The sequence below is a fragment of the Hakea prostrata genome, chromosome 1 (genome assembly GCF_041222555.1).
Source record: "Hakea prostrata isolate BN-2017 chromosome 1, UWA_Hpros_2, whole genome shotgun sequence".
Lineage (NCBI taxonomy): Eukaryota > Viridiplantae > Streptophyta > Magnoliopsida > Proteales > Proteaceae > Hakea > Hakea prostrata.
The window spans coordinates 39,242,910-39,264,292 of record NC_142600.1 but is presented as its reverse complement, the minus strand read 5'-3'; positions in this window follow the sequence as shown (position 1 = coordinate 39,264,292).

The following is a 21,383-nucleotide window of genomic DNA, read 5'->3' as shown; positions in this document are numbered from 1 at the left end:
ATCTTAACCAAAATAAATGGGCAAATGATTTTGTTATTAATTTTGGATCTTGAATGCTTGGTTTTGCTCTTTCAAACTGGTCTAGGGTTAATTGAACTAAGGTCGATAATTTTGATATGCTCTTGTTTGCATTGAATGATAGTTGATTCCATCATTATTTCGGGATTTTAAGTACTTCAGCTTTTTGCTCATTATCAAATTGATCCTAACGTTAATTAGAATAATTTCAAATCCACTTAATTTAATTCTATGGTAGTCAAGTTCGAATCCTTTCAAGGCCAAGGGTGAAGCTCAGCCTATATTAATTATATAAAAGCTCCACTAAGGATGTAGTCAAAGCACACGTAAGCTGGCTTGAATGCACCAGATTTTGCTCTTTAGACTGATCGGGGATCAATTTCTACCAATTTTGACCTAATCTTAGTTTCGGGATTTCAAATACCTAGTTTTCAGTGAAATTTGAATACAAATTGATCAATATGTGACTGTTTGGAATTTGAATGACTTGTGACATGATAATGTGTTTGGAATCATATTGTAATGTGAATGTAGATTGTGATTGTGAACTGGGGAATCCATTCGGGTGTTTCTGTCTTGAGACATCAATGGAGGTGGAATGGGACACAATCCTATAATGCCCCTTGATGTTTTTCATGATCATTGGATGTCATGACTAGGAAGTTTAGTTGAGTTTGGTTAGAAACCCCGTCATATCATCACCTTATCGGCGGGGTATTAATGCCGAGTGACTCGTGGCAGTGGTATTTGGTTGGTGGGCACCCAAGAATGCGAGAAGCATGAAGGGACACGAGAGCTTCCCACCCATTATACATGGATGACCAATAAGGTTAAGGGAAGGCATAGTCCAAGAAAGAGACGTTGACTCTAGATAGGAAAGGATACTGAACTGAGAATGTAAGAAACATAAGGGGAGGTATCTGTACCTAGTATGATGTGACTAAGTAGATGACTTGCATTGGATTATGCTTATCTTTGACACGCGTCAATATTCATACCAATGGTGTGGTGAGAGAGTGGTGACCTAAACCCCAACTATGATGATAGTCCGAGAAGGATGCCTTGACCCCTTATTCGAGATCTCAAGACTGGTAACCAACCCGTGAGAGATCAGAATCACAATATTTTTCTAGAGAATGTTGGTTTTCCATCTTATTGTGTGTCTACCATTAGAGACTAGCATCTGTTAGAGTATAGTTGCATTCTTGCACTTTGTCTCATATCACGTTGCATTATATTATGCCTTGATTTGGATTGTAATTTGTTATTTGTATGTGAACTATTCGCTGAGTTCTTTTGAGTTCACCCTTTGGGGACAATATTGTTTTAGACTTTGATGCAAGTACAAATGATATTAGGATCTAAGAATACGAGACCTTGACGAGTGATCTGTACGGTGTACAAGGTGTTGACGACTATGACATTCATGGTGAAGAATGTTCGTGTCTTGACTGCGAGTACCAGGATTAGCTAGACTTATGAGCTGCTCTACCCCATTATCAATACAAAGATTTTTGAGTTTAGAAACTACATTTTGCTTAAAGACACTTACCAAATGTAACACTTAGATTAGTTCTGAGCACTTCCTTTATTCTTTTAGTTGTATACATTAGGTTTATTTTACTTCTGCACTTAGTTACTCTGATTATTTGACATCACTTCCGCACTCTAATATTTGTTTTGAGATCCTTACTTTTGATTTAATTCTTTAATTATATTCATACATTGATTGATTCTTGCTCATGATTGTACTATTGTGTGGAATGGTTGGATAATTGTATGAGACTTGATTTTTGGGGTTGTGGATCACACCTTCGGGTATTCAAGTAGGGTATTGGCTGGGGGGATGTGACATAGTGATATCAAAGCTCAAGGTTTCACACAATCCTAACCACAAAAACACTGTAGTGGAGCATTCTCGGGTCATAGATCCAAAAGTGAACCAACTCTCCTAGAGTGAATAGTAGATAACAGTGAACTAGATACTTAAACAAAAGAAAGCATAATACATCAAGTATGAATATGCACAATAACCATTGTGAAATAAACAAACATTATATTTCACGAGATGAAACTCATAATGTACAATAAGCAAAGTGAAAAAGAAATAATATGAACTTCATTAATTGATTAGAAAAGTTTTACAAGATAAAGCTAAATAAGTACATTTGAAGTTATTGTTGGTGCAACCTAAAGAGGGGGTGAATCGGTTGCAACTAGTGGATTGTCCCCATTTTTTGGTTTAATTAGAAATACAAGGTATATTGAAAATTCAAATAAAATTAGACAATACAATCAACCACAAGACAAGTGTTTTATAGTGGTTCGACTTTGCAAGTCTACGTCCACTCCGCTCTTGACCTCAAGAGAGTATTCTACTAGTGATTCTCTTTCAATACAATGGGTAGAGATCAAACCCTTATAATCTTTGTTACGGGGCAATAACACCATTTACCATCCTTGTTTATCTTACGGCAAGAGCACCCTCTTCAATCTTTGTTCATGGGCAAGAGCACCTAAACAATCTTTGTTAACAGGCAAGAGCACCCAAAACCGATTCTAATCTACCTAAACTAGAATTAGACAATTACAAGAGAAGGATGTTACCTAACAAGAGGTGTGACACTTTACCTCTTGTGTGAATGTGATAATGAGAGTTGTATGCTCAATCGTAAAATGAATGCACCACCGACGCCTTCAATCACCTCAAGCTTGACTTCCACAAGCTTACTTAACACCTTGGTATGTTCTTCAAGGTTGAGTGAGGATAAGAGGCAAAGCACAATTGCTTTCTTGTGATTTGAGAGCTTAAGATTACTTAGGGAGTAGTTGATCAAGTGTGAGGTTCAACCCTCTCAAATGGGGTGAATTGGGCTTATATAGATAGCATTTGAGTACCTTAGCCCAATCCCCAACGGATAGAAAACAGACATAATTTTAGTCCAGATTTCAGTCCAGACGGACATCTGTCTGAATCAAACGGAGTCCTGTCTAGAAGTTATTGTTTAGAAATATAGCCATTGGGCTAATGTCAGGACCGGAAGGACGTCTGTCTGGCTTCAACAAGCTAGACGAAAATTCCGTCTGGCTCTCTGTGACCAGACATCTGAAGTAGAGATTGCATAGTTAGGTGCAAATAGGGACTTGATTGGGTTTTTGGTATTTCTAGCCAACCCTAAGCCTCATACACTTTCCTAACATGTCCTAGTTCAATCTAATGACATAATATGTGTATGCTTGAGTGCAATTACATATGAGTGTACATGATGTGAGAAGTGACGTAAGTTCTAATTTGCTAAGTCTTCTTGCTTGAGATTGAATTGATGATCATTGGTGTTCTTGAGTCTTCTTGTACTCCATTATTCATGCTCATCTTGACTTAGATTTCATATCCATCTTGACTTGGTATTGGCCTTGACTTTAGACATCCGGTGAGTTTGGTCCAATGAGTTGGGTCGGTCTACTTGCTTTCGTAATAACTGGACAATCACAACTTGATATGGACATTAGTAATTTCATGTTTGTTATCATCAAAACTAATGAAAACTGATGTGGCAATGCTAACATGGCATTTCCCAACAATCACCCCCTTTTTGATGATGACAAACACATAAGTGATAGAACATATGAATGATCATTATAGACATTAAAATCATCACTTATGCATGAAATACTTCAAATGCCCCGGAAAGGCAGATCACTATGAAGTACTCTAAATACCCCAAATCATGGATCATTACATAGAACATTATATACATGTTTATGTCCCCCAAATTTCTCCCCCTTTGTCATCAACAAAAAATGACAAAAGCATGGAATGCTCCCCCTCAACATATGCTCCCCCTAAAATTAATGCATAAAAACAATTTCTCTCCCTCACATGTGCACTCTCCCCCTACATGAATGCATAAAGGAAAAAATAACACCACACTCTCCCTTAATAACCTTTTTCAGGATCCTTAATTATTTTTGTCACGTCCTCCCAGCCGGTACCCTATCTGGCATACCCGAGAGTGTGATCCACAGCCCGAAGATCAGGTATCGAGTGATCAACCTCCCACATAAAAAATAACATAATCATGAACAATCATAATAAAAGTGTGGAAGATAAACCATAGATCCAATAAAGAAAGAATGAATCATAATGAATCAGAATGATAAATATAATCAGAGTGTCAAACAGATAAGTAAAGTGAGGCAAAAATCCCACTCTACAACTAGTGGAAAAGTAGCTCTAAAAGAATAAACTAGACAAAATCTAATCCCAGTAGCAAGTACATTGGGTAACTAAATTGTTCTCCACTTTATAGACAACATCCTTATAAGTGTAAATCTCATAAATGGCACAAGGAGGCTTCCACTCAATGGTCGGACTAAGCATCGTACGAAGCATAACCACTCGTGGGATCTTCAGTGTAATTGTGGTAACCGCAATCACCTTCCTGGAGATATGCCTCTTTGCCTTGCGCTTCTTCATAGGGACCGTCATAGTACTCAGTACCTGCAGGATAGTCTAACAAACATTGTACAATAAAGGAATGAGTTTCAAAGAAACTCAGTAAGACAGTTAAAATCCATAATAACATAAATGGCAGGATTCCAAAACAAACATAAATGCAATATGATATGAGACAAGCAATGAATGAATGAATCTAACTCTATATATGCTGGTCTCTATTGGCAGACATGCTTTAAGTCATAGCACCGTACTTCATTAGGAAGGTCCGCTCACATCCTCAACCATTTAAGATATCTTGGATTCTCTCACGGATCATTTCACCGGTCTTGAGCAGCCGATTGGTAATGGGTCCTTCATCCCTCAGGACAAACCATGGCAGGGGTTAAGTCAACACACTCTCTCACAACCATTTGGTATAAGTACTGGCGCATGTCGGGGTAAAACCTAGCCAAATGCAAGTCTTCTACTTAGTTACATCAAGTCAGATCCGAGATACGTCCATTCCTCGTCCCCGACGATCCTTTCCGGTATCCTTCACACTAGAGTCCTCATAGTCCCCCGACTACGGACTCATCAACCCTTTGGTTATCCACATATGGTAAACGGGAAGCTCTCACGTCCTCTCACGGGTTGGTTACCGGTCTTAAGCGCCCGTGAGCCCAAGTCTAACCATATGCAACCCTACCAATAAATGGCCCCAACAATGTGATTCCTGTCCTCTCACGGGTTGGTTACCGGTCTTGAGCGCCCATGAATCCCCATTGCTACCACGGGTCGTTCGGTCTCAATACCCCTCCGATTAGGGTCTGACATAACAGGACATCCTAGCCAAACACTACTAGACAATCCTAGATATGTCATCCAACGGTTTAGGAAGGTGTCCGAGAGGGCATCTCCGGAAACATCCCATAATATTCCCGTAGTAGTCCAAGGACAGAAGTGTCAAAAGGACACCTCTCCTTTCCAAACCATACTTAAGCATACACATGCATCAATTCATATCATCACATATATGGTAACTTCATATATGGAAAGAAATCAATAACTACAATCAACTTGTATATAATTGGTAAGTAAATCATACATGAATCAATTTAAGCAATGCTACTGTAATCAAGGTTATGTAACAGTAGTATATCATTGTAAGAATCTAATTTAGGAAACATGTCAATGATATTCAAATATAGAAACTAGATTCATGCTATCTATGTAATTAAGGAAATAACCATCCTTACCTTTTATAACTCGCAAAGGAATCCTAAGAAATCAAGTAAGATCTTGGCAAACTTGAGAAGAAGGTCCTAAACAAGTATATACAACATATTAGGAAAGATCCCTAACAGAAAAGATACCAAAACATCCAACACGGACCAATTCGGAGTTGCTGTACTCATTGGTCGAGTGGATTGGTCGACTGGTCCATCGACCAATCGATCGACCAATGCGACGATAACCTAAAAAAAACAGAGTTTTAAGATATGAAATCCGAATTTGGTGGTTCAAAAGGGTACTAATCAAGGGGTAAACTACATCAGTAGTATTCTAACATAGAGGGGACCTCAAAACACCAATCAAATCAAGACATCAAGATCCAAATTAGGAAACAAAAAGTTACCATAATTAGATCAACCATGGGTCTTGATGAATTCGAAATAGAAATCAAAGACAAGAACAATAGGAAGATGGATCATTGCTTCAGGTAAAGGTATCATGAAAACATACTTAGATCTTCAAGGAAAAGGCTTAGAAGCATAAATCTAAATACGGAAATAAAACCTACCATATATGTAACTACCATGCTTCATGAAGAACACATAGTATGGTAGAAGAGAACAATTAGAGATTGATAGATCATGGATCATGGAAAGAAAACACAGTAATTAACTACTAACATGATCAATATAGAAGATCCAAAGAGATCAGAATTCAAATCAGAAGTTTAACAAGATTAGATCATGGTTTGATCATGATTCCTTCAAAAGCTTGCAATGATCATGGTTAAGATCATTGTTCTAGCCTCAAATCCTTAGGATGATCATGAGAACATGTTTAGAGATGTTTGCAACAGAGAATGCATCATCTCTTCTACTGTCTCAACTCAAAAAGGAAAGAAAAACAAAGATGGAGGAGAAGAAGAGAGAGTAGACATACCTTTTGATGCAAAAGGAAGAGTTTCGACGAAGATCCGTCAAGAAAACACCAAGGATGCAAGGGAGATGACTTGCAGAGGTCTTTGGTTCGTTCCAGAGAGTTTGGAGGCAGCAAATACGAAGTAGACTCGAGATTGGACTTAAATAGAGCAAGAAAAACCTAATTGCCAAAGACAACACTCATTGGTCGAGTGGATTGGTCGACTGGCCCAGTCGACCAATCAGTCGACCAATGCTGACAGCAAGTCCAAAACATGGAATTGAAGGCCCAGATCAAATCCAATCCTAAAGGGGTTTTGCGCACAAGTCAAGTGACTTACCTAATAGGTAGAAATGCCTTCAAACCAAGATAGAGAGCACTCCAAGTCCATCAACTAATCCGATCTTCATCAAGATTCAGTTTCCATAAATAGAACTTCATCATCAACTTTCATGGATTCAAAGCCAGACACCAAGTCCTCCACTGGGATGGCCCAAAGCTGACTTCTTACTTTACTCCGGGTCATCGGACCTACAATTAACAAGGTTTCCGGGTCAAGGTGTGAAACCCAGCCCTAACCTTGACCCGGAAACCTTGTTGTTTGTAGGTCCGATGACCCGAAGTAAAGTAAGAAGTCAGCTTTGGGCCATCCCAGTAGAGGACTTGGTGTCTGGCTTTGAATCCATGAAAGTTGATGATGAGGTTCTATTTATGGAAACTGAATCCTGATGAAGATCTAATTAGTTGATGGACTTGGAGTGCTCTCTATCTTGGTTTGAAGGCATTTCTACCTATTAGGTAAGTCACTTGACTTGTGTGCAAAACCCCTTTAGGTTTGGATTTGATCTGGACCTTCAATTCCTCGTTTTGGCCTTGTTGTCGGCATTGGTCGACCGATTGGTCGATCGGGGCCAACGACCAATCCACTCGACCAATGAGTGCTGTCTTTGGCAATTAGGTTGATTCTTGCTCTATTTAAGTCCAACCTCGAGTCCACTTCGTATTTGCTGCCTCCAAACCCTCCGGAACGAACCAAAGACCTCTCGCAAGTCATCTCTCTTGCATCCTTGGTGTTTTCTTGACGGATCTTCGTCGGAACTCTTCTTTTTGCATCAAAAGGTATGTCTACTCTCTCTTCTTCTCCTCCATCTTTGTTTTTCTTTCCTTTTTGAGTTGAGACAGTAGAAGAGATGCTGCATCCTCTCGTTGCAAACATCTCTCGAACATGTTCTCATGATCATCCTAAGGATTTAAGGCTAGAACAATGATCTTAACCATGATCATTGCAAGCTTTTGAAGGATTCATGATCAAACCATGATTTAATCTCTCATTAATCTTCTAATCTGAATTCCGATCTCTTTGGATCTTCTTTCATTGATCATGTTAGTGGTTAATGGTTGTGTTTTCTTTCCATGATCCATAATCCATAGAATTCTAGTTGTTCTCTTCTACCTTACTATGTGTTCTTCATGATGCATGATAGTTACATATATGGTAGGTTTTATTTCCTTATTTAGATTTATGCTTCTAAGCCTTATTCCATGAAGACCTATGCATGTTTTCATGTTTTCATTACCGAAAGCAATGATCCATCCTCCTATAGTTCTTGTCCTTGTTTTCTATTTCAAATTCATCAAGATCCATGTTTGAGTTAATTATGGTAACTTTTTGTTTCCTAATTTGGATCTTGATACCTTGATTTGATTAGTGTTTTGAGGTCCCCTATATGCTAGAATACTACTGATGTAGTCTACCCCTTGATTAGTACCCTTTTGAACCACCAAATTCGGATTTCATATCTTAAAACTCTGATTTTATAGGCTATCGTCTCGCATTGGTCGACTGATTGGTCGACTGGACCACTCGACCAATCCACTCGACCAATGAGTACAACAACTCCAGAATTGGTCTGTTTCGGATGTTTTGATATATTTTCTGTTAGGGATCTTTCCTAATATGTTGTATATACTTGTTTAGGACCTTCTTCTCAAGTTTGCCAAGATCTTACTTGATTTCTTAGGATCCTTTTCAGAGTTATAAAAGGTAAGGATGGTTATTTCCTTAATTACATAGATAGCATGAATCTAGTTTCTATATTTGAATATCATGAATATGTTTCCTAAATTAGATTCTTACAATGATATACTACTGTTGCATAACTTTGATTACAGTAGCATTACTTATTCATATTGAATTGATTCATGTATGATTTACTTACCAAAGTTATACAAGTGATTGTAATACTGATTTCTTTCCATATATGTAGTTACCATATATGTGATGATATGAATTGATGCATGTGTATGCTTACGTATGGTTTGGAAAGGAGAGGTGTCCTTTTGACACTTCTGTCCTTGGACTACTACGGGAATATTATGGGATGTTTCCGGAGATGCCCTCTGGACACCTTCCTAAACTGTTGGATGACATATTTAGGATTGTCTAGTAGTGTTTGGCTAGGATGTCCTGTTATGTCGACCCTAATCGGAGGGGTATTGAGACCGAACGACCCGTGGTAGCAATGGGGATTCATGGGCGCTCAAGACCGGTAACCAACCCGTGAGAGGACAAGAATCACATTGTGGGGGCCATTTATTGGTAGGGTTGCATATGGTTAGACTTGGGCTCACGGGCGCTTAAGACCGGTAACCAACCCGTGAGAGGACGTGAGAGCTTCCCGTTTACCATATGTGGATGATCAATAGGGTTGATGAGTCCGTAGTCCGAGTTGGTCGGTGCCATAGGATACGCCGACTCTAGTGTGAAGGATACCGGAAAGGATCGTCGTGGACGAGGAATGGAAGTATCCGGATCTCGACTTGATGTAACCAAGTAGAAGACTTGCATTTGGCTAGGTTTTACCCCGACATGCGCCAAGACTTATACCAAATGGTTGTGAGAGAGTGTGTTGACCTAACCCCCTGCCAAGGTTTGTCCCGAGGGATGAAGGACCCATTACCAATCGGCTGCTCAAGACCGGTGAAATGATCCGTGAGAGAATCCAAGATATCTTAAATGGTTGAGGATGTGAGTGGACTTTCCTAAAGAAGTACGGTGCTATGACTTAAAGCATGTCTCGCCAATAGAGACCAGCATCCATAGAGTTAGATTCATTCATTCATTGTTTGTCTCATATCATATTGCATTTATGTTTGTTCCGGAATCCTGCCATTTATGTTATTATGGATTTTAACTGCCTTACTGGGTTTCTTTGAAACTCATTCCTTTATTGTACAATGTTGTTAGACTATCCTGCAGGTACTGAGTATTATGACGGTCCCTATGAAGAAGCGCAAGGCGAAGAGACATATCTCCAGGAAGGTGATTGCGGTTACCACAATTACTCTGAAGATCCCGCGAGTGGTTATGCTCCGTACGATGCTTAGTTCGACCATTGAGTGGAAGCGTCCTTGTGCTATTTATGAGATCTATACATACAAGGATGTCGTCTATAAAGTGGAGAATAATTTAGTTACCCAATGTACTTGCTACTGGGATTAGATTTTGTCTAGTTTATTCTTTAGAGCTACTTTTCCGCTGGATGTAAAGTGGGATTTTTGCTTCACTTTACTTATCTGTTTGATACTCTGATTATATCTATTATTCTGATTCGTTTATGATTCATTCTTTCATTATTGGATCTATGATTTATCTTCCGCACTCTTGTTATGATTGTTCATGATTATGTTATTGTTTATGTGGGAGGTTGATCACTCGATACCTGATCTTCGGGCTGTGGATCACACTCTCGGGTATGCCAGATAGGGTACCGGCTGGGAGGGCGTGACACAAGGTTAGGGCTGGGTTTTACAATTTTGTTCAAGACTCGAATTAAATTGTCCCTATCCATGTCATTTGTTTCATTTAAGCCCCTATCATCTTTGTTGATGGAATTAAGACTATAGGAAGAATTTACCTCAAGGTCTTATTGTTCTTCCTTGGACTTTGCCATTAGAGCCAAGTTGATTCTTTCTTCATCAGTCTTCTCCTTTTCTTCTTCATCATCACTTGTGATGTAGGATATTTTGGCCATATAGGCTTTCTTCTTTTCTTCCTTCGGGCACTCGGATTTGATGTGACCCGGTTTCCTACACTTACAACAAGTGACATTAGAGACATAAGTTCTTTCCTTAGACAGATTTTTACCTTTGTATTCCTTTGAGGAGACTCCTTTGTGAGGATGCTTTCCTCCTTTTTTTTTGAGAAGTCTCTTGAACTTTTTGTCAATTGAGTATATCTTCTTCGCAATGTCCGAGTCTTCTCCTTCACTTTCACTTTCTTCTTCTTTCTTGGTGGTACTTCTTAAAGCTACGGACTTCTTCCTTCGATCTTGTTGCACACTTGCTAGAACTTGCTTGTCTTCTTCAAACTCCGTTTCATGAGCAAGCAAAGATCCCATAAGCTCATCAATGGTGATTTTTGACAAATTTCCTGCTTCTTGAATTGTGGTCTTTTTGGGTCTCCATGAGGGTGGAAGGGTTCTTAGAATTCTTCTTGCCACATCCTCATTTTCCAACACCTTTCCAAAGCTATGCAACTTGTTAACAATGTTAGTGAATCTACTGAATAAAGAAGTAATATTCTCATCATCTAACATTTTAAAGTCTTCATATTGAAGCATAAAGACATCTAATTTCATCTTTTTGATGTGGTCGGTCCCTTCATATGTGACCACTAATTTATCAAAGATTTCCTTGGCATTTTTGCAAATCTCACATCTTTTGTAGACTTTTTCACTTAAAAGCACATTGCAAAAACATTTTTGCTTTGTGGTTTAATTGAATTTTAACCTTGTCAGTTGAAGTCCACTCGGCTTTAGGTTTGGGTGTTTTATTGCCATGTTCATCTACTTTAAGAATTTCGGTTGGTCCACATGTGATGATGTTCCAAACATCAAAATCATGTGCAAAAACAAAATCTTCAAACTTATTTTTTCCAATAGGCAAAACCGTCTCGATCAAAGTATGGAGGTCTAGAAGTGTTAAGTCCTTCGGTTCTTGAAGGAACTTAGTCAAAAGGAAAAACCATCTTTTACTCTTTTAGAGATTGATTTCAATCTCAAATTGAGCTCCCGCTCTAATATCAATTCTTGGTGCAACCTAGAACCGGGGGGGGGGGAATCAGTTGCAACTAGTGGATTGTCCCAATTTTTCGGTTTGATTAGAGATATAAGGTAAATTGAAAATTCAAATGAAATTAGACAATACAATCAACCACAAGACAAGTGTTTTATAGTGGTTTGACTTTGCAAGTCTACGTCCAGTCCTCTCTTGGCCTTAAGAGAGTATTCCACTAGTGATTCTCTTTCAATACAATGGGTAGAGATCAAACCCTTTATAATCTTTGTTATGGAGCAAGAGCACTCTCTTCAATATTTGTTATGGGCAAGAGCACCTAAGCAATCTTTGTTAATAGGTAAGATCACCCAAAACCAATTCTAATCTACCTAGACTAGAATTGAACAATTACAAGAGAAGGATGTTACCTAACAAGAGGCGTGACACTTTACCTCTTGTGTGAGTGTGATAATGAGAGTTGTATGCTCAACCGTAAAATGAATGCACCACCGACGCCTTCAATCACCTCAAGCTTGACTTCCACAAGTTTACTTAATACCATGGTATGTTCTTCAAGGTTGAGTGAGGATGAGACAAAGCACAATTACTTTATTGTGATTTGAGAGTTTGAGATTACTTGGGGAGTAGTTGATCAAGTGTGAGGTTCAACCCTCTCAAATGCGGTGAATTGGGCTTATATAAATGGCCTTTGAGTGCCTTAGCCCAATCCTCAACGGATAGAAAATGAACATAATTTTAGTCTAGATTTCAATCCAGACAAACGAACGTCTGAATCGACGAAGCTCCTTCTTGGAAGTTACTATTTAAAAATATAGCCGTTGGGCTGATGTCATGACCAGATGGACGTCCATCTAGCTTCAGCAAGCCAGAGGAAAGTTCCGTCTAGCTCTCTGTGAGCAGACGTCTGAAGTAGAGATTGCATAGTTAGGTGCAAATAGGGACTTAATTGGGTTTTTGGTATTTCTAGCCAACCCTAAACCTCATACACTTTCCTAACATGTCCTAGGTCAATCTAATGACATGAAATGTGTATACTTGAGTGCAATTACATATGAGTGTACATGAAGTGAGAAGTGACTTAAGTCCTAATTCGCTAAGTCTTCTTGTACTCCATTCTTTATGCTCATCTTGACTTAGACTTCATGTCCATCTTGACTTGGTCCTGGCCTTGACTTTAGACATCCGGTGAGTTTGGTCCACTTGCTTTCATAATAACTGGACAATCACAACTTGATATGGACATTAGTAATTTCATGTTTGTAATCATCAAAACTAATGAAGGATGATGTGGCAATGTTGACATGGCATTTCCCAACAGTTATTCATAAAAATAAAAATAAAAGTACATTTAAGGTCAGTATAGGTCAAAATCCTTGTACTAGTGATATATCTAGGAGATCGCCTTTGAGATCTGGAACTATGTCGACTTGTGAGGGCATGGACCTCATCCTCCACACGAGATAGTTTTTACATCTATCTCCATCAAATGAGTCTCCATCCTCTCCTATCTGGCCTCAATCCACTCAAGTGTAGTAACAATCAGGGACCACTGAGAATCTGTAGGAGGCATATCAGGAACCTGATGCGAGGGACCCCGAACCTCCATCTGTCAAGGCAGAATATCATCATATTCATGTGCCTAATCCGCTTGCTGTGCCTGATCATCCTCCTGCTCACCAGCATGAGCCTGATCATGTGCCTAATCCTCCCCAGCATCATCCACAACCTCATCATTGGACCCCTCATATCCTTAGAGACCCATCATGAAAATCAGACGAGTCCCAATAACCTCTCCTATGTTGCAGTGAAGCACTGTAGTATCCTCCAAGCTAACCTCAAAATAGTGAAAGAGAAGAGTAAAAAGCCGGCCAAAAGCGAGATTCCTAATCCCAGGATACTCAAGTCTATTTATCATGTCGTGCCGAATGATGTAGACCAAATAAATAGGATGACCTATATAGAGGGAGTACATTACTAGTGCCTTTATCGTTGTAATCCTATGGTGGTGTCCTCCCTTCGGCACAATGTTCCTACCGATGATGCGTGCAAGAAATCTAGCTGATAGAAGCATCTGGGTAGCACATCGGAGACTGACATGGGATCTATTGGGAAATGCCATGTCAGCATTGCCACATTAGCCTCCATTAGTTTTGATGATAACAAACACAAATTCCTAATGTCTACATTAATTGGTGATTGTCCTACTCATTACTAAAACAAGTAGACCAAATCCGACTCATGGACCAAACTCATCGGATGCTCAAGCCCAAGTCAAGCTCAAGTAATCTTGGACAAGGAACCAAGGTCAAGATGAGCGTCAAGATCAAAGTACAAGAAGATGGGAAATCAAGTCAAGTTCAAGACTTAGATGAATTCGGGACTTATGACACATACAAATTCACTCATATGTATTCGCATTAAATTAATATGCATATCATGTCACTAGACTAACCTAGGGCATATTAGGAGAGTGAGTCTTAGAGTTGGCTAGAAATACTAGAAACCCAATCAAGTCCCTGTCCAAACCCACTTGTGCACTCTCTGTTGTAGACGGACATCCATCTGGTCCTACGTTAGCCCAGCGGCTATAATTTTAATGGCTAAAATTTGAGATGGACTTCCATCTAGCCAGACGGACATCCGTTTGGATTAAAATTTCACAAAACTTTCTATCCATTGGGAGGTTGGGCCAAGAAATTGAATGTCATCTTTATAAGCCCAGCCACCCCCATTAAAGAGCTCCTACCTTGCCCATTGAGCATTTATTATCTCACAACTCTCAAAAAGCCTCAAATTGGTGAACAAACATTGATTACTTGCCTTCCAACTTCACTCAACTTTGAAGGACATTCCAAAGTTGTCAAGCAAGCTCATTGGAGTAAAACTTGGAGTGATTGAAGGCCTTTGGGACGTCATTAGTGCTGCATCTCTTCCATTGAGCATTCATATCATTGCATCATACTCACACAAGTGGTAAAGTGTCACATTGCTTGTTAGGTAATATCTTCCAATTCTTCAAATTCTTCAAATTGTATTTATTGTTCAATTCTAGTCTAGGTTGATTAGATTTGGTAGTGTCACACCCCACCCGCCGGCCTCGGTTACCCCGACAACCCGTGGGTGCGATCCGTCACAAGATTCAAGGTTTTAGTCTATCAACAATAGTTAAGACAAATAAAGATAATCAAGAGCAAAGACTATTCAATAACTGAATTAAATGAATTATAGGAGTCCAAATACTCCAATATCAATAATAAAGGAAAGAAATAATGAATAAAATGAATAAGGGTTCAGCGGAAGTAAACAAAAGAGTAAACAAAAGTGTTTTTCATGGATCTCAAGGTAAGGTGTTCTCCAATTCAACTCTATTCGCCGAGCGAACTTTCTGACCACCTTCTGTCTCTGATCATCAATAGGTGCGATAAGCGCACTCCATGCAGCTGCAGGAGCTCCCGCACATGCTATTTCCATCTCCCACTGACGGTGCCACATCTTCTTCATACAGGATGGTTCCTTCATAGGAAACCAGTCTATCATCCTGTATAATTCCTTCTTCTGTGCAGGCTAATAAACAATACAAAATAAAGACGTGAGTTCTAGAGAACTCAGTAAGAAACAGTCACAAATGCCATCAATTATCCAACAATGACAAGATACATAAATAATATGAATGAATGCAAAGTATGAAAGATACTATGATTTCTAACTATGCAGGTCTCTAATAGTTGACATGCTTTAAGTTATACACCAGCCCTCCTCTGGGTAAGTCTCATCACTCCGATCCGGCAAGGACTGGATACCTCTGTAGGGATCCTGGGAAAAAGGGAAAGTCCACGCCTGGCTCTCAATTCCATGGCTGGGGGTTAAGTCAACACTCTCTTACCACGACCATTGGTAATGAGTACTGGCGCATGTCAGGGTTTCTAATCCAATGCAAGGTCATACTGGTTACATGTCTGCATGAAGTCCACATACATCCCCTATGGCACCAACCAACTCGGTTTAGTATCCTTCGCAACCTAGGAGAGAGAATCCTCACGGACTGGCTACCGCTGTTGGACTCCACTCCTTAACCCTATGGTCATCCACATATTATTGGGGCGGATGCTCTCATGATTCCTCACGACACCCGGTCCGATCCTTGGACATCCATGAGCCCAACCCTAACATATGCAACCCTACCATTTATATGACTAACAATGGACCGCAATGTCACATCACAGTCATCACGGGTCACTCGGTTTCAATCCCCTTACCGAAAGGGTAGTAGCATGTGGGGTACCTAACCATGAAAATCTAGACTCTACCTAAATAATTCCATCAAATAGTAAAGACGGTGTTGGAGACATCAGCAGGCATGTGTCCCATTCCACAGCCTTCTGATATCCCTAGCTAAGATATCCCAAAATAGATACCTCATCCATCAGAACCATATACCAACTACCATCAATACATAACATTCATAATCAACACAATATGTATATAAGTAAGACAAACAGCTGTAAAGTAATATGATTTCTATATAAGACATACAAACAACAGCATATATAAAGAAATATGATTTCAAATAGACACTAGATTAACATATTGCAAGTCTAATCAAGAGGTAGGATGAATTGTCCTTACCTGCATATAAGTAAGATTGTCCGTAAAATGAAATCCGATAACTATTATATGACTTTTCTTTCAAACAGTGATTACCTATACACAGGGTTACAATAACATATAAGTTAAATGAATCAATTTGAATCAGAACCAAAAACCATTTGGTCTTTGTTTACCAGCCGGTCGCTTGGGCCGGTCGCTTAGGTTAAGCGACTGCCACCAGTGACCACCCCAAAAACAATGAGTTTCAATCCGAAACTCAGGCCTTTGATTGCTCGTTTTCAATCGGGATTTTGAGTAATCTTGACCTAAGTCTCGAATCTAATACTCCCTAAGCCAAAAGGGTGAGGGGAAACTAACCATTACCATCAATAGATTACCCAGAACTCTCCCCTTGACTGGATTAACCTTCTCACAAAATCAGGGTTTCGTTTACGGTTAATTCATCTCAAGTAGATTGAAAAGAGAGTTAAAAAGATCCAAGGGGGTAACCACAAAGACGAGGGGATGGGTTAACACTAATTTAACGGACAAAGAGAGTAAAAAACAAAGGATTAATTCATTACCTCACACCAGAGAGTCAGAAAAGGAAAGGACTGATCTCCAAGTCACTGCCAGCACTCCAGAGTCTCTTTCAGAACTTCCCCGCAACCGTCTAACCTCCAAAATTAGCAACCACAAATAAAATATTCGTTACTTGGACGAGGGTTGCCTTTTATAGAAGTCAGGGGGAAAAATAAGGTAAAATTCCCGAAAACAGACCGGGCGGTTGCTTGGTTTAATCGACCACCACTAGCAACCGCCCCCATGTAATTTGCCATACAAGGGTGTTTTTGCTAGGGGGTTGATACCCAAGGCCAACCTAGCCCTAAAGAAGAGATGGGGGAGATCTTACCTTCATTCCGGACATCTCCGAAGAACACTTGACATCCAAAATTCCAAATACCAAGCGGGGCAGGCTCTTCAAACAAAAGATCCAGATCCATGGGTTCAGGGTATGGATCATGGACTTCAATCTGGACAGTCCACAAATTCACTCGACTAGACCCTCGGGTTCTCGGACCTGAAATACGGATCTCGGGTTAGAAATATGGGGGTTGTTACAGGTAGAGGGTGCTCTAGCCCTACTTAGAACAAAGATTGTAAATGGTGCTCTTGCCCTATTGAACATAGATTGTAAAGGGTTTGATCTCTACCTATTGTATTGGAAAGAGAATCACTAGTGTTATACTCTCTTGAGGCCAATAGAGGAGTACGTATACTTTTAAAGTCGAACCACTATAAAATACTTGTCTTGTGGATTGATTGCATTACTTAATTATCATTGAAATCTACAATTTACTTTGTATTTGCAATTAAATCGAAAAATTAGGCAAGTCCACTAGTTGCAACCTATTCACCCCCTCTAGGTTGTCTTAACAATTAGTATCAGAGCGGGAGCTTAAATTGATATTTAAATCAATCTTTAAAAGGGTAAAAAATCATGGCATCATAATCCAACCAATAATCCTTAAGACCCGAAGGACTTAACACCTCTAGGCCTCCATATTTTGATTACAAAGGGTTTGCATATTGAAAAATTAGGTTTGAAGATTTTTTGTATGCCATTGACATTGATGTTTGGGACAATTACATGTTGTGAAACCCAGCCCTAACCTTGACCCGGAAACCTTGTTGTTTGTAGGTCTAGTGACCCGAAGTAAAGTAAGAAGTCAGCTTTGGGCCATCCCAATGGAGGACTTGGTGTCTGGCTTTGAATCCATGAGAGTTGATGATGAGGTTCTATTTATGGAAACTGAATCTTGATGAAGATCGGATTAGTTGATGGACTTGGAGTGCTCTCTATCATGGTTTGAAGGCATTTCTACCTATTAGGTAAGTCACTTGATATGTGTGCAAAACCCCTTTAGGATTGGATTTGATCTGGGTCTTCAATTCCCTGTTTAGGAGTTGCTGAACTGATTGGTCGATTGATTGGTCGACTGGACCAGTCGACCAATCCACTCGACCAATGGGTGCTGTCTTTGGCAATTAGGTCTTGCTTGCTCTATTTAAGTCCAATCTCGAGTCTACTTCGTATTTTCTGCCTCCAAACTCTTTGGAACCAACCAAAGACCTCTGCAAGTCATCTCCTTTGCATCCTTGGTGTTTTTCTTGACGGATCTTCGTCAAAACTCTTCCTTTTGCATCAAAGGTATGTCTACAGTCTCTTCTTCTCCTCCATCTCTGTTTTTCTTTCCTTTTTGAGTTGAGACAGTAGAGGAGATGCTGCATTCTCTGTTGCAAACATCTCTGGACTTGTCTCTCATGATCTTCCTAAGGATTAATGGCTATTGCAATGATCTTAACCATGATCATTACAAGCTTTTGAAGGAATCATGATCAAATCATGATCTAGTCTTTGTTTATCTTTTGATTTGAATTCTGATCTCCTTAGATCTACTATATTGATCATGTAGTCAATTGCTGTGTTTTCTTTTCATGATCCATGATCTATCAATCTCTAGTTGTTTCTCTTCTACCATACCATGTTTTCTTCATGAATCATGATAGTTACATATATGGTAGGTTTTGTTTCCTTATTTAGATTTATGCTCTTAGGTCTATTTTCTTGAAGATCTAAGTATGCATTTCATGATACCTTTATTTGAATCAATGATTCATTCTCCTATTGTTCTTGTCTTTGATTTCTATCTTGAATTCTTCAAGAACCATGATTGATCTAATTATGGTAACTTTATGTTTCCTAATTTGAATCTTGATGATTTGATTTGATTAGTGTTTTGAGGTCCCCTATATGTTAGGATACTACTAATGTAGTTTACCCCTTGATTAGTACCCTTTTGAATCACCAAATTCGGATTTTATATCTTAAAACTCTGATTTTATAGGCTACTGTCTGCATTGGTCGACTGGGGCAGTAGACCAATCCAATTGACCAATGAGTACAGCAACTCCAGAATTGGTATGTTTTGGATGTTTTGGTATCTTTTCTGTTAGGGATCTTTCCTAATATGTTGTATACACTTGTTTAGGACCTTCTTCTCAAGTTTGTCAAGATCTTACTTGATTTCTTAGGATTCCTTTGCAAGTTATAAAAGGTAAGGATGGTTACTTCTTTAACAACATAAATTGCATATCTTAGTTTCTATATTTGAATCTTGTTAATTTATTTCTTTAATTAGATTCTTATAATGTTATACTACTGTGGTACTGTCTTGATATCAGTAGCATTATTTATTCATATTGAATTGACTCATGTATGATTTACTTACCAGTTATATACAAGTTGATTGTAATTATTGATTTCTTTCCATATATGAAGTTACCATATATGTGATGTTATGAATTGATGCTTGTGTATGCTTAAGTATGGTTTGGAAAGGAGAGGTGTCCTTTTGACACTTCTGTCCTTGGACTACTACGGGAATATTATGGGATGTTTTCGGAGATGCCCTCTGGACACCTTCCTAAACTGTTGGATGACATATTTAGGACTGTCTAGTAGTGTTTGGCTAGGATGTCCCGTTATGTCAGACCCTAATCGGAGGGGTATTGAGACCGAACGACCCGTGGTAGCAATGGAGATTCATGGGCGCTCAAGATCGGTAACCAACCCGTGAGAGGACAGGAATCACATTGTGGGGGCCATTTATTGGTAGGGTTGCATATGGTTAGACTTGGGCTCACGGGCGCTCAAGACCGGTAACCAACCCGTGAGGGGACGTGAGAGCTTCCCGTTTACCATATGTGGATGACCAATAGGGTTGATGAGTCCGTAGTCAGGGACTATGAGGACTCTAGTGTGAAGGATACCAGAAAGGATCGTCAGGGACGAGGAATGGACGTATCTGGATCTAACTTGATGTAACTAAGTAGAAGACTTGCATTTGGCTAGGCTTTACCCTGACATGCGCCGGTACTTAGACCAATGGTGATGTGAGAGAGTGGTGACCTATACCCCCAGCCATGGAATGTCCCGAGGGATGCCGGACCCATTACCAACTGATGATGAGTGATTGAGACCTTCCTAAAGAAGTACGGTGCTATGACTTAAAGCATGTCTGCCAATAGAGACCAGCATATGTAGAGTTAGATTCATACATTCATTGTTTGTCTCATACCATATTGCATGTATGTTTGTTCTGAAATCCTGCCATTTATGTTATTATGGATTTAACTGCCTTACTGAGTTTCTTTGAAACTCATTCCTTTATTGTACAATGTTTGTTAGACTATTCTACGGAGTTCCGAATATCATGACGACCCGTATGAAGAAGCGCAAGGAGAAGAGGCATATCTCCGGAAGGTGATTGCGGTTACGACAATTACACTGAAGATCCCGCGAGTGGTTATGCTCCGTACGATGCTTAGTCCGACCATAGAGTGGAAGCGCCCTTGTGCCGTTTATGAGATTTATACTTATAGGGATATTGTCTATAAGATTGAGAACAATTTAGTTACCTATTGTACCTGCTATTGGGATTAGATTCTATCCTGCTTATTCTCTTTTAGAACTACTTTTCCGCTGGTTGTAGAGTGGGATTTCGCCTCACTTTACTTATCTGATTTAGACACTCTGATTATATATAGTACTCTGATTTATATATGATTCATTCTTTCCTTATTTGGATCTATGGTTTATCTTTCGCACTTTTATTATTATTGTTCATGATTATGTTATTGTTTATGTGGGAGGTTGATTACTCGATACCTGATCTTCGGGCTGTGGATCACACTCTCGGGTATGCTAGATAGGGTACCGGCTGGGAGGATGTGACACATGTGGACTCATGAGATTATCAAGTTTGATAAAGATGGTAATAAAATATCCAAACCCAAGACCGAATGGGATGGAACCGACAAGGTCAAAGCCCAAGCAAACCACAAAGCCAAAATGTTTCTACAATTTGCCTTAAGTGAAAATATATACAATAGATGTGGCACTTGCAAGAATGCCAAGGAAATTTATGACAAATGGGACCAACCAAATCAAAAAGATAAATTTGGATGTTCACATGCTTCATTATGAAAGCTTTAAGATGTTAGATGATGAGAATATAACTTCTTTATTTACTAGATTTACTAACAT